A 13,509-nucleotide genomic window follows, 5' to 3' on the forward strand; every position below is an offset into this window, starting at 1 on the left:
TTTATTATGCATACTGGCTGTACAAACAGAATATTTAACGAGCATGATTGTCGCCCCATTATTTTCTTCCAATTTATTTGCCTTAAGGTGGTTGGCTTTGATCTCGCCTGGAATGCAAACCAGTTTAGCTTGGACTTCTACAACGAGGAGACTGCGGAAACGACTATTAGAATTGCAGATCATTGGCGGTGACAGTAAATGGAAATTCTACCGCGCGAACGACTTAGCCTCTCTGAGTTGTGCACATGGTTTACGTCTTCTCATTTCCTAACCTAAAAGCCTAGTTTTTTTGGTTGAACAATTTATGCTATAGCACTGCTAACCGACACAGGCAGGGAAAACTACGTTATGCACAGCCTGTTATGCACCTCTTCCTGTGAGTAACGAGCGATCGATGAATGGAACGTGCAAGCTGCCAATTTATGAATCCCAATCTGATTCAATTAATGAACCAGTCACTACGTGCTCTGATAAATAAAGGACATTTGCAATCACGTTAACTCTAAGCCACGCAGATGCGTTCATACAGCTTGGTTAAAGCGGGGCTCTATATGTCGGGTGGTGAACTATGCTATCGCGTCATACTATTAAAGGCGGATCCTAAAAATTGTCCCCATAATTTTTTTTTTCTTATAAGAGTGCAATCATCAGTGTCAAAAAACTCTGTAGCGATTTCTTCATGTGACAGCCACGTTTGTCTACGTATGAAGGAGACCAGCCCTGAAGAAGCAAGTGTAGTTAAAAATTCGAATGCCAGGGGCTGTAGACGGAAGAGTCTACTCCATGAAGAATATGATTCCGCAGCAAGTGACACGGAAGCAGAGGTTCAATGTAGCTAAGGACTTTGAAATTGGCAGAGCAGAATTGCTTAGTCTCAATTTCAAATTGGAAAGCTTGGAATATCTATCTGGAGACGTCATTTTGTACTTCTTCTTGGCATCAAGGTCTTATTCACAGTGTAAATTTGCAGTTTTGTGCACATGCGTTTTCCTGTGTTGAAACCAAGCGGTGTTGAATCCAAGCTGTCACTCACTTCCTTCCTTTCTCTCTCTCTCTCTCTCTCTCTCTCTCTCTCTCTCTCTTTATCTACCTCTCTCTCTTTTTATATGCGTCTCTAGTTGTGCTGGAATCTTTAGAGACCCGCTTCGATGGTACCAGAGTTTAATCACTGGAGTGTGCGGCTTTTCGAATGTATCGCTCAGTGCTTCAGTTCCCTTTTGTAAATACATTAGAAAAGAAAAACGGAAAATATTTTCAGTTTTCTTCCTTCTTTGGGGGTGGGCGGGGGCAAGGTATATAATAAAATGATTACAAAAATAACATGCCACATAGCTATATTCGAATAAATTTTGATGCAATAATGTCCTCGTCTTCAGTCGGGAGTTGCGGCGGCATAACTGCCTAGATTCAGTTCGTTTTTCGTCTTTCTCATTTCATGGACCGTTTTATTCGAGGTGACAGCCGCTGTCAACTCCGGCTTCGCCTTTGAAAAGGCACGCCAAAATCGGAAGCCTGCCCCCCGGGACCCTTGTATCCCTAGGTAGACACAATGATCCAAGCCACGTTCGTACCACTTTAGTAAATCTATGTCTGGTGGTCTTTCAATTAATATTGTACCATACGACTGCATGTCAATCAGTATGTGTATGGGATAAGGGAGGTACGACTTAAAAGATGAATTTTTACGTGAGTTGTAAAGGCATCTAATCGACCGATGATCATCAAGAAGAGCTGCTGACGTAACCCATTACAACTGTCGTGTCACACACTTAAAGCCAGAGCTTAACTGTGCCCCCCCCCCCCCCCCCCCCCCCCCCCCATTTTTTTATTCCCCACGAGACGTACAAGATCTCTCTTTAATAACGCCCATCGAATGCGCCTCGATGACCTTTAAGGTAGCCTGATTGATTGACGACTCAGCTCTCCCAGGATCGATTCGTATTGCACTCTCAGCTTTCTTTTTAACGCAACGTTATGTTGTTGTTTTTTTGTATTCTCACACGTCATGATGATGTATCATGTTGCGGCCTTATTACCACAATCTATCTGGCTCTTTACCAATTTTTATTCCATGTCACGTCGCGGCCGGGTAGGCCAATGAGAATAAGATGTATTGACGTCATTACTGAGTTACTGACATTCTAGTGGAAATTAAGAAGAAGAAATGGGCATGGGCAGGACATGTAGTGCGACGAGAGGATAACCGATGATCGCTTAGGGTAACAAACTGGATTACAAGGGAAGTAAAGCGTAGCAGGGGGCGGCAGAAAGTTAGGTGGGCGGATGTGGTTAAGAAGTTCGCAGGGGTCAAGTGGATGCAGCTAGCACAGAACCGGGTAAGTGGAGAAATATGAGAGAGGCCTTCGCCCTGCAGTGGGTATAGTCAGGCTGATGATGATGATGATGACGTCATCACTGTTGTACTGTGGGATCACTGTGGGATGTTAGAATTATTCGCGCAGCGGTGATGCATTTGTGTGGCATCATGGCCCTCTTGAGCAATCCGGAGTTTTGTGACAGACCACGGCAGATTTTGCTCCAAACTCCGTTTTAATGCTGTCGCCTTAATGCATGGTTCAGATGGCAACACTTTTCCTGGCCACAGTGGGATAAGGAAGTTCTGTCAAAGATGTACACACACGGTGGCAACATAGACAGGAATCGGAGCCCTGCGTATATTCGATCCAACGCAGGAGAACGTCGTTGCCGCAGCTGTTCAAGGCGGAAATGTATGCAGCCGCCTCCCTTACTACCCATGCTGCAATGTCGATACCGGCAATATGTTGGGTATTTTCCCCGCTTCTTCTAAAGGGGCCACCTTAGGAATTATTCTTCACGTTTCGTTATTCTTCACGTTCGTTATTATTCACCTTCACGGCCACCTTTGGAATTCTTAGCTCTTAACGCCGGTTTTATATCGAGAACATTATTAACACAGTTATTCAATTCACTTCTTCACTTACTATGTCATTATATGCATTACATGTCAAACATTTTCACTTCCCTGTATTATCGGCACATTTCTATTCATTTGCCCCTCTGTGGATGGTGATGAAGATGTTTCTGAAAAAAATTATTGGGTCTCAATAGGAAGTTCACGCTGCCTGGAAGGGGCCTTCAATGCGGGGCTTCTGCAGCGGCTGCAGAACGCTAGTTGGTCCAACAGCTTGTGCTGGTCAACCAAGCTCGATCTGGGCAGCACTGATTTCCATTGGTCAATTGATTGGTATACGCGGTACAATGGACTGCCAGGTTGGATTGGAACGCTCAGGCGGTATGTTATGAGAAATGCTAGTTATTACAGCGCGGGCAAAAGCCTCACAAGCTCAACAACTCAAGGTCTTCACTTAAAATTGCACGAGACTTCAGTTTACCACGCATTTATTGAAGATCACTCAGAATTAAATGAACCGAAAAGAATACTGTGAGCTCCTTTTTGATAGTGTCTTTAGGCACTTGCCAACTAGGGTTAGTAACGAAGGTGCCAGGATATCAGGAACCCTGCAATCTACGCTGGATCTAGAGTTCATAGGCGCGAGAGCGGAAAGCGGTAAAATGACATTCGAACACATCATATCAGATGATGAACTTGTCTTTGTTTGAGTAAATACTCCGAAAAACGCCCATACCGTTACACGTAACAGAAACCCTTGCATTTGTTCCATACATTGACAAAGACGATGGCACAGGCGACACTGACTTATTTTCGCTTATATGATATGGTGGTAAGGGCGACGTCAATATGATGCGCATGTGCTTCGAGAAATTATTTTCCTTACTACTGAGATCTGTATACCATTCGGGAAGAAAAAAACGGAATGGACATAATCTATAGAATAATCCTGAAACCATCCATCTGAAGACTAATACTTGTCGACAGAGAAAGATAGTAAAAGAAAAGTTCGCCTTCATGTTCACTTTTGTCCAATCTTTTACGAAGTGAACTAAGAGAAACAAAGAATAAATACAGCACTGAAGTATTACATAGATTTATCAAGACCCCATTAGTCCTTATGTCACCTGTCGCGGCCTGCTCTTGGTCCGTATACAATGTTTCTTAGTAGGTAATGAAAACATATCGCATAGAGCCTTAGAAGGGTTCCATCACAAATAAAACTTGCAGTCTTTATTATTATTTTTTTTGCCAAAAACGAACATTTACTCTGTGCCACTGCCGTAAAAGAAATGCTTGGCATAAAATTAACGTACCATAGAATAATAGTTAGGCTCTCTTTCGTTGTTCTAAGCGCGATAACAATTCCATTTTTACGAAGGAATGCGGAATGAATTGGTCGCTATGTTCTGATTATTTTTACACCTCACTTCAGCAGAAACAGGTGCAAGATGCCTGGTATTTATTATCATCATCATCATAATAATAATAATAATAATAATAATAATAATAATAATAATAATAATAATAATAATAATAATAATAATAATAATAATAATAATAATAATAATAATAATCAGCCGGACTATACCCACTGCAGGGCGAAGGCCTCTCCCATATTCCTCCAATTAACCCAGTCCTGTGCTAGCTGCATCCGCTTGACCCCTGCGAACTTCTTGACCTCATCCGCCCACCTAACTTTCTACCGCCCCTGCTACGCTTTCCTTCCCTTGGAATCCAGTTTGTTACCCTGAACGACTATCGATTATCTTTTCTTCGCGCTACATGCCCTGCCCATTGCCATTTCTTCTTCTTGATTTAACCTGTACACAAATGAGGAGGTCACCAAAATGTTGAAAATTGTCGGCCAATCTCATTAACGTGCGTCATTCGAAAGCTTCTGAACCATACTATGTCTAAATCAAGTTATTTTTGTTTGGGAGAAATAAATTATTCAGCTGCTGACTCTCACTTCTTCAGAAAAACCTTTTCATGGTGACAAATTGTAGAAACAACCTGCAACTTTTACAAGGCATTAACCAGCTCTAGCTCTAGTCCTTCTTCATGGCCACTACTCACAATTTCTCCTTCAGGACAATCGTGGAACACGGCATATGGCAACACGAGGTGGCTGGCTTCTTTCAAGGGCTTTTGAATAAGCTGACTTGGAATAATACCTTCATGAATCAGAATTATGGCGATTAACGTGCTTCTCCATCGATGTTCAGGACACGTTCCACGGTGTTATGCGCGATCGGGTACTTGAGGCTGTGGAAGAGTGCTCGCACAGGTATGAGAATGTCCAGTTCATGAACAAGAACGAAATCAGTACCTCGAACTTCCTGGCTCTGTTGTAAGCTCTATTTAACTTCACTGCATGTGCAGCGCGACGAAGCAGTGTTTTCGCAAAGCGACGGCATGCGCGTTAACTCGAACGTTGTGTGAGTGCTTCGCAATATTTTCTTCACAAAAAAACTCGCATTGTTAAATTAGAGCTTCTTTCAGGTATGTAAATGATTTTCTTGTATTTTCCGAATCTGGCTGTGCAATGGATAAAGTTGTAGAAAACATTCTGGTTGTTTTTCACTATGTTTAACGCGTTCTAGCATTTGCACACGAAACACCTATTGAAAACAGCTTCCAGTTCCTGGGCATCGTCACTTAGATAGGTATTAATGGCTGCTGGACGCTATTACAGAAGAAGAGAAATGGGCTTTCTTCCCTACGACTCGGTTCAGAGCAAGCTGATAAAGGGCAATTTTCCGGATGCATGGTTCAAGCACGCGCTATATAAAATGGTGCCATTACAAGGTGCCACCTTAAGACAGCTGGACATCCAAACGAGGTGTTGCATCACTGGAAGAAAAGGTGCCTAAGAATGCTGCGAAAGGAAATCCACAAAGGGGAAATAAAAAACAAGGGGCCTTTAATTCTGCCGAATGTTCACACTCTTTCACACATGCTAAAAAAATGAGAAAAGCAAGAAGTGCCGAATGTATCTACAGCCCCTAAAGAGCTTAGAAGCTTGCGCGCAAAAGTCAATGACCAAGAAAAAGGAGGCCAAAGACTGGTCTTGCGGAATTAGACGTCAAAACAAGTTTGAAGACATGCGTCGAAAGCGTTTGTCTTTTAAATCCTACTCTCGTGAAGTGTGGCCCACAGAACATTGGTTCTGATCAGGTCAAACAACCAGGTCACTAGAGAGTTATGGGAGACATTTTTCAACGGATGACAGGAGTTATGTGCACGGACTTACGTAACTGACAGAACGCTACGATCTAAAACTGAGTCTGTTCGCAAAACCTGGAAGTGCGCATCATGCCGGGAAAAAGCAACGGCCAGCAATAAGGCTGAAAACCCGAAGCAAAACTTTTCGCCAGGCGATGTAGCACTCCAGCTTGCTCTGATAAATGAAAAACTAGAACAATTTCTGCCATTGAAAGATACGGTTCTTGATATAGAAACATCTGTGGAACACATGTCGCGAAAGTTCGATAATATCATCACTCGTCTGGACCAACAGGACAGGGAAATACATTTACTCAAAAAAAGACTAGATAAGGTTGATAACGGGCGGGTCTTGGAAACCCAGAGGCAGCTCCTGGAAGATGTAAATGATCTAGAGTGGCGCAGTAGGCGTCTTAATCTAGAATTCTATGCTCTTCCTGTAACACCAGGTGAAGATCTGCTCCAAAAAGTTAACGACCTTGTACCTGTACTTGAGTTGCCTCCATTGCAACTTGGTGACGTCACTGCCATCCACCGTCTACCTGCTAAAAGAGGGAAAATCCCTGGAATCATTGTGAGGTATGCCCATCAGATGCAACGGGATATATGGCTTGAGAAACGAAAAAAACTGGCGGAAGCGAAAAAGGATGCATTTGTCATGGAAAATCTGACAAAACACAACCGAGAGCTACTGCGGAAAGCCAAAGATTGGGCCACAATAAACAGGTTTCGCTTTGCGTGGCATGCAAATGGCAAAGTTCTCTTGAGGAAAGACGTTGGGGATACAGCGATCGTCGTAAGGTCAGAAATGACTCTTCAGGAACTCGAGGTGTAGACTAGATTATGCAATTTAATCCAACATGGTTGTTGTACCCTGGCTTTTTTCTCAGAGAAATAGAAAACATACACAGCACCTTTCCTTTCTGAATCTTAACTGTCGCTCAGCGAAAAACAAAACTGAGAGTTTAGAAATATTTTTTGACACCCTCAATTTCACTTTTTCAGTTATCATATTGACTGAAACCTGGTACAATGATGGTTCAGAAATGTATACACCACAAGGCTACTCCCATTTTTTTGTGACTCGAAACAGGAAGCGAGGGGGTGGTGTGTCCGTACTCGTCAGAAAATCGTTTCAGTGTTATGTTGAAAAGAACTTCACCACTGTAACCGATGACTACGAAACAGTAGCAGTTTACTGCAAGGATCAATTGTTCGTTGGTATATATAGACCACCTAAGGGAAGTTTTGACCAATTTTGTACCTTTTTTGAAACAATCTTGTGTTTTGCATCAGAAAAAAATCTGAAGCTTGTCGTTGGTGGTGATTTTAATGTTAATTTACTTGAATGTGCTTCAAGGCAGGCATTATTAAGTTGTGTCATTAGCATGTATGGCAGTGATGTTATTTACACAACTGCGACAAGAGTCACTGGTACGTCTTCGGCTCTGCTGGATTTCTTTGTAACTAACCATTTATCTTCACTGATAATTGCAGATACCATAGCTGCTGATATAAGTGATCACTTGCCTATTTATATGATTGTGAAAACAACTCCGTCGAAGAAGAAGAAAGATAAACGAACAATTCAAGATATTTCGGAGAACAATTTAGAGCGCTTTAAAACATCCTTGCAGAACATTACATGGAAACATTTATACACAAAAACAGACGCTGAGGAAGCCTACGAAACATTTCTTGCAACAGTGAAGACTGCTTATACTGAAAGTTTTCCTCGTAAAACTGTCAAGCAGGCAAATCGAATCCGAAAGCCTTGGATAACGAGGGATATCCTAGAAAAGATTGATCGCAAAAATCGTCTTTTCCAACAGTTTCTTGAAACAAAAGATCAGAATATCCTTATTGAATTTAAATCTCTTCGAAATAAGCTTGTCAGTATTATCCGAAAATCTAAATCAGCCTACTACTCTAACTTATTTTTACATGATGCTCAGCGCTCCGATTTAACCTGGAGGAAATTAGATGCTGTGTTGTGTCGTACCCATGGCTCTAATGAAATCGAAGCGATCTCCCATGAGGGTAAAAATGTCTCAGAATCTAGTCTAGCAAACCTTTTTAATGACTTCTTCATAAGCCAGTTTTCAACTTCAAGTATTTCTTTAGCAGAAACAGATCCTGCACTACCAGATATTTCACCAAGCGAAAGTACCATGTTTTTGTGTCCTACAGATGAAGACGAAGTCGCTTCCACAATGATGAATTTAAATAACAGCAACGTGTGCGACGCTGACAATTTACAGAGTAAAGCCCTTTAAGTACGTGGTTGGAATTATAAAAGCTCCATTAACGCATGTTTTCAATTTAGTCCTGTCTACCGGTGTTTTTCCTAAGGCAATGCAAACTGCTAAAGTGACTCTGGTCTTTAAAGGTGGGGATAGGAACATAATGAAAAACTACAGGCCTATCTCTATTTTGCCTATCTTTTCCAAGGCATTGGAGAAGCTTATACACTCAAGATTATCTAGCTACTTCACTAAACATTCAGTGCTTCACGATTTCCAGCACGGTTTTCGCAAGTATCGCTCTACCGAGACAGCGCTACTGAAGCAAAAGGAAATAATATTAAAAAGCTTTTTGGAAAATAATTTAACACTTGGAATAAACATAGACCTCTCTAAAGCTTTCGATTCCTTGCGACATGAAAACCTCCTTCTTAAGCTAAGATCATACGGTGTTCGTAGTGTTTCGCATCAGTTACTATCATCTTACTTAAGTCAGCGCAAGCAGTTTGTATCAATTGGCAATTTTGCTTCAGACATTAAAGACATAAAAACAGGAGTTCCTCAGGGAAGTATTCTAGGGCCACTTTTATTCTGCTTGTATGTCAATGATTTGTATTGCCTGTTTCCAAACTCACGGGTTTCTTTGATCTGTTATGCTGATGATACAAGTTTATTAATTACAGGAAAAACAACCCAGGACATAGAAACAGTCAGTAATGAGTCACTACGGCTGTTTGCAGCATGGACGAAGCATAATTCACTGTATGTAAATACAGAAAAAACTAAGGCAGTCCTATTCCGACCCAAAAACAAATGTGTTTCCACACCTAAAATAGCGCTTGATAACACTCCGATTGAAATTGTAGAGTATGGAGGTTCTGGGTGTTCATTTTTCCAGTAACCTAACTTGGGATCAACATGTTGATGGCACCTACAAAAAAGTTTGCAGAGCTATTGGTACAATAAACAAATGTAGGCATGTGTTACCTCTGAAGATTAAGCTGTTGCTTTATAATTCTCTAATTCTGCCGCAAATGACGTATGCCGATTTGGTATGGGGAACGACTACCAAAACGAAATTAAACGCGTTATTGTAGTTACAAAAGAAAGTAATAAGAATTATAGATGACATAAAGTATGATTCCCACACAGAAGAACTTTTTAAACGATTTGCAGTTATTAAGGTTTGTGAATATTATAGCTACCGTCTTACCGTATCGTACACCACAGCTGTAAAAAAGAATAACCTTTTTTACAACAACATCGCCACACTGAAGCCAACTGTTCAGAAATACAACACACGTCGCCCAGATGTGTACTATATACCAACCCCGCCAAACAACTATGCCCAACAGTCATTAACCTTTACTCTGCCAGTTCTCCTCAACAGTTATGCTCATCAGTCGATATAACTACAATGTCCAAAAAACGTTTGAAACATTTGTTCTTGGGGTATAATAATCCAACAATGTGAAATATGAACTCAGCGTGATTTTCCTCTTGATCCGTCATTCCCATGTTCCCTTCTTGTGAAACACTATATGTTGGCTTGTATGACAGTATGTTTGTAACTTGTAACGCTCCGTTATTCTGATAGTGAGATTTTTTTTCCTTATTATTTTTCCTTTTTTTGTGACACTGTATATATTGTCTCGTAATACAGTACATTTGTAACTCTGATTTTGTTATTTTGATACTGGATTGTTCCATATTATGCCTCTGCTGCTGTCATGAGTGGGGGCAGTCGCCTCGTCAAGCTGCTGGTAGCAGTAGCTTTTTGCGGCTGCTCCATCCTTGTACTTTGTGCAAAGGAAAATAAAATTTGATTTGATTTGATTTGATTTGACTTTCGGTAAGACTGACCGAAAAAGAAAGGGTGTTTCTATCTCAGGAGTATGTCAGAGAATTGTGAAGTCTTTCTAATGCTTAACTGGTAAGCTGTTGTTCGCTTCTGTATTCTTGAAAATTGAAAATAAGTTTCAATTTAAACGCTATAGTCGTCTTGTAACATGTCTTGAAATAATTAGCTTGCACCTCGGCTAAGGTAATTCCAATCGCATCAAAAGTGCAAGGCTGCTTGCCAACGGATACAGCTGAAGCTGTTGGCAAAGCGAAGTAATTACACCCACCATTATGAATTCTAAGGGGCAAGCAACCTGCAAACGATTTGCGATGATGCTCATCGTTTTTCTTAGATGTAATTCCTCGCATACATATAAAGTTCTGTTTTTTATTTTGTCTATTACTTTGTTTAGCACATCGTCGCCTACCACTTTTTTTTTTTTCTTACGTGCCTACAACCTTTTTTTAGTTGATCTTCTTCCTTTCCTGAAATTAAGCAGCTCATGCCAGGGTTTTATCGTCGCCGACGGTCCAGCGGTGAAAGGGCACATTCTCTTTCACCGCAGTCCGCTGTTCATTAATACCGCGTCCGCACGAAAGAGCTGTAGCCGCCTCGCGAGGCGGCTGGCCTGGACCTATATCCACCGGACCATCGGCCATTTACATAGGACGCCGGGGATGTTCGTGATAAATGATTCGACTTAGTGCCGGGATCAAAGGATACTGAGGCACGCCGGCTGAAATTAAAGCGAGGAGGCAGCGGGTTCGCCTACAGCGCCGCCGATATACGATTACAGCGCCGCATCTCGTCAGGGCGGCAGACTCAACCCGAAGTCCTTGGAGGGCGAATCGTCGCACTGTTTTGTTCCTACACTGCTGGCGTTGCTCTTAGAGCCGGGTTCACCGGAACTAGCAGCTCCTTGGTAGCGGAACAATCTATCTTGTAATTAATTGAAGGATATGGGAAAAGAAACCGGTCATTAGGTTATGTTGCGTTTTCTCCACCTTTTTAATGCCAAATGCGGCCAAGTTCTCTCCTTTCCATTATGTAAATTCTATACATTGTACTTTCCCTGCGGGCATTTCTAGTTCAAAGATTTCGCACCATTTGATTTGTTGCAAACTTCCCTCTAAATCTATCATTTTTCGTAACTCACAGCCCAGAAATCGAATGCACGGATAAGTCGAATTCACTGTTAAACCTTTTTATTTTGCAAGAGTTCGTCTAATACTTTAAATCAGATTGCAAAAAAAAAAAAAGAGTATGAAATATTTTGACTGAATTCGAAAACAGGATATTGTTCAATTTTGTATAATATTGGGCATAACATGGGCACTATTAGATATAGCGCAACGTATACTTGAAAGCTCTCGTTTCACACCATTGTCATGAGGACACACTGTGAAAGATAAATTACCTAGCTAAAAAATTACTCAGAGGGGCGCTGATAGTATCCTAGTGCAACATTATTTTTGAGAAAATTGTATACTCGGCTCCCGACGGGGTGGCGCAGAGGATAAGGCGTTCAACTACTGTGACTGCGGATGTGGAATCGAATCCCGGCCGCAGCGGCCGTTTTTCGGTAGCGAAAAGGTAGGTGCCAGTGTGCAGTACGATGTCAGTGCAGGTTCAAAAACCCCACATGGTCGAAGTTTCCGGAGCCCTCCACGACGGCGTCTCTCATAGTCTAAGCTTATTTGGGACATGTAAACCCCGTGAACCAAGCCAAAAGGTTGCAGTTTTATTCTTCTAGCAGCCTGCTTGTTTATACAGCAGCGAAAGTGCTGTTCTTTTTTTATTAATTTTGAAGTTCTATCTGGATATATTCTTTAAGCCACTCATTTCAAACTTGCTACGTTAAAATGCTGCTGAGCGCTTAACAGCCTACGTGATCGTCGACTCAGTTGATCGAAAATCTGTTCTTAGAAGTGCGCATTAAGAAAATGTTCCAATTCAACGGATTTTACTGGCGAAAGCGTCCTACGGCGATATCAGCTCTGCTGATAATAGCTTGATTGTCAGAGAAAATATTTTGGCTCCAATTAGACTACGGTAATCTATACGCGTCTGCAAATTTCAATTGTCGTTCGTTAAGTCACTCTTCACGATATCAGGAACACATCTTTCGTCAGTTAAGGTTTGTTGAAATGTTTGCTCCTGTTTTGGTTGGTTTGGACTGATTTAAAAGGGTTTAACGTTCCAAAGCGACTCGGACTATTAGAGAAGCCGTAGTGGAGGGCTCCGGAAATTTCTACAGCCTGGGGGGTTCTAACGTGCACTGACATCGTACAGCACACGTACGCCTTGCTTTTTGCCTCCATCGAAAAGCGGCCGCCTCTCCAGGATTTGATCCTGCATCCTTGAACACGGCAGTCGGGCGCCTTATAACCACTGCACTGCCGCGGCGGTGTGTTTGTTGGAGCGGTCTTTCACTTCATTAAAATGCAGGTTAATCATTTCCGCAGTCACTGAATATAATCAGCTTATGAACTCGGTTACGACAGCGTTTTTGTTCTTTTTGAAATTATTATCGCGCACAATTGAGTAAAAAGCCTTCAAGATTTTGCATAACGCTGTTATCATGTAACGTTTAAGCTGACATTGTCGGAAAAAAAAAAGAAAGAAAGGGTTGTACGCGCCGTTAAAGTAGAATAGGCAGTGATGTATTGAGGCTAACGGCAGAGGTCACAAGACCACGAAGATGCGAGAGCGCACGGAGATTTCCGCGTCACGAACTCCGTTTGCTGCCGCATGACCCGTGAAGATCAATGAATTCCGGCTTGCGAAATATCATCAATAGCGTCTTTCAACACCCGTCGAAAACGACGCTGTGATTCATGCATTGCTAACGTGATCATCACATGCCGGAGACTCGGATTGAAATAATTTCAAATTTGGTCCTCGACAATCGCTCCACAATGAAACACGAGGGAAGGCGAAGGCATCCGCTCCGGACCTTGTATCAGCGCGCACGATGAGACCGCAAAAGAACATGATGATGCTGCTGGCGCTGCTGCTGGAAACGATGCTTGCGACCTTGTTTGGCAACGGGTCAATGCCAGACCCTTTACACTGGGTAATTCAGTACAAATATTGATTGTGCCACGAGGCGGAGTTAATCTAAACGTTGCGTGCGCGCCATGACGTTAAGAGAGCCACTCGTTGAAAAGAATGGGGCAAATTACTTCTTGTCTAAGCGCTGTGTGCAGAGCTGAACTTGCATCGCCGATGAAAGCATGTTATCCTCGTCTGCATACCTGGGACCAAGCGAGCTCGTGTCTTGGTTCTAAGTATGTTCAGAC

The sequence above is a fragment of the Amblyomma maculatum genome, chromosome 1 (genome assembly GCF_055883805.1).
Source record: "Amblyomma maculatum isolate TAMU_Amacu chromosome 1, ASM5588380v1, whole genome shotgun sequence".
NCBI lineage: Eukaryota > Metazoa > Arthropoda > Arachnida > Ixodida > Ixodidae > Amblyomma > Amblyomma maculatum.